Source organism: Branchiostoma floridae, chromosome 9 (genome assembly GCF_000003815.2).
Source record: "Branchiostoma floridae strain S238N-H82 chromosome 9, Bfl_VNyyK, whole genome shotgun sequence".
Classification (NCBI taxonomy): Eukaryota; Metazoa; Chordata; class Leptocardii; order Amphioxiformes; family Branchiostomatidae; genus Branchiostoma; species Branchiostoma floridae.
The window spans coordinates 1,113,104-1,115,343 of NC_049987.1; positions in this window are offsets into that span (position 1 = coordinate 1,113,104).

Here is a 2,240-nt window from a genome sequence, read left to right on the forward strand (position 1 = left end):
TTTTTTCTAGTACAGGTACACCGACACTTTTCAACAATTGTTCTTACCAGAAAATATCTGCACATGCAAATACACCAGTCATGTAGGAAATCCAGAGTGCATACTTGACTCTGCTTTGAAAAACCACATGATTAACTCTGTAAAACACTCTATCATGTGTAAATTAGACCTGGAAAGAAGTATTTCATGTAAGACACAATCCTTACCATTCAAAGTGTGTTGCTACCGCAGAGTTCTCGACATCATTGACAGCACACGCTGAGCAGGTACGACTTGAAGTGAGCAGGAACAGAGTTTTTGTGGGGTGGTTGTCTCAAAGTATCTGACACAAGCACAATCTGCTTTTCCAAGAAGCCTTCGCGGACCTTTTGTTTAGTCATCGTGACTTGAACTGTTAAAAAATGATTTGTCTGGGCGTGGGTGGGAGAGGTACGTGACTTGGCCATGTTTACAGTCTCAGTTGTATTAGAAAAAGTTTTTATTCAGATTGTACATTTTAGAGAAAAACTGAGTCAGCTTTCAATTCTCATGTCGAAGTGTCATTTTTGGTACCGCCTGCATAACTTTATCCGCGAGGTACCTAGTCTATATCCGTTACATTTACAGTTTTTTTTTAAATATTATGGCGACAGCCGGTGGTTTCTAATTCCACTTTCTTAAAACCTTTCAGCTTAAAACCACTTTTTGTGAACTTGATATCCCAGAAACTATGTAAATGCAACGGATATAGATGACCCCCTACGAAACAGGTAAACCAGTGTTAAAATAAGTTTCATCTTATTCATATAATCTAAACGAAGGCTAATATTCCGAAATATGCTAGACTACAGTAAGAGGTCAAATAAGAATAGTCAATAAAATTATAAGTAATAAAGTAAAATACATCTTTTTTTGTATTTTAAATGTTTTGTTTTATGTTGATAATGTTTTTCTCTGTATGCCAAAATAAATTAAATTAAAGCCCCCTTGACGCACGGATATCATCGAAACCATCGTAACTATGTATCTTTAACACTTCTATCATTATTTGTCAAGACGCAGATGGAGCGGTTACGTGACTAAACAAAGTGCAAGTTTATTTAAGGCAACGAAATTTGGATGACAGATTTTTTTAAACACGCTTATCCAGGCACTATTGAAAAGTAGATGGGAAACTAATTCTGGAAAGAGGTAAGGAGAGGAGAGAGGATGTGTGTGTGTGCATGTGTGTGTGAAGAACACTCTAATATTTATAAATTTGTTTGAAAGCAGCACCAATTAAGCAATTTGCATAAATTCAACAATTAAAAAATCAAAGAAGTTTATTAACATAGCAGACTTAATGTAACATGAAATGATCCTTAATAGTCGCTAAACTTGGAATATTTCATTAAAAAGTGTCGCATGGACGCAAATTCGAGAATACTAAAATTATCTTTTTTTTAAATTATGTGAATAGACAATTTTAGAGAAAAAACGCCATTGCATTTGGCAAACTTTGCACTGTGTGAAGAACTTGATCAAAGAGACTTGTTATTAAGGATTGCTGCTTGATATAGTAAAGATCTTGTGTGTCTTTAAGTTCTGCATTTCGGACGTGTATGGTAGTTGGAAGTGCGTAAATTTCTGTCGTAATGAATTATGAAGTGCAATGGGTGATCGCTTGGCTGCATCTGATTAAACAATGTTACCTTACATCTAGACTAAAGAATGGGCAGGGGACTTGACGCCGGGATGTTGTTGTGTTTGTAGATGATACGCCAATCTCTACACTGGACGCGTTCTAGAGTGTTTATTTGAGAGTTACCCACGAACACAACATGTACATTTCTAATACTGGTCTAACTAGGGTAGTGTAAACTGTGATCAGGTCATCAGGTGGCATGCCGAATTTAGCCAGTAAACCAAGGAAGTGTAAACAGATAGAAACTACGCGTATACATGTTATAGGGACAGGTGAGGATGTTCCGGTGGGTAATGAGAGCACGTGGACTGCTCTAAAGCAGGTGCAGGAATGCGAAACCAGGTCAGGAGCGCCCTCACTTTATGTTACTATCTATAGCACTACACCTGTCCCGCGCGCCAGGGCCAGGTGGTCAATTGACTCAATTTAAGCGGAAACCAATCAGGGGAGTTATGCAAATGAACACGTATTCTAATGAGGCAAAGGTATAAAAGGGGGAAACATCACAAAAGGTGCAGAGTTTGACTTTGCGGAGGGAAAGCAGGAGGTGGCTGAGAAAAACAGTCGAAAAGTCGCG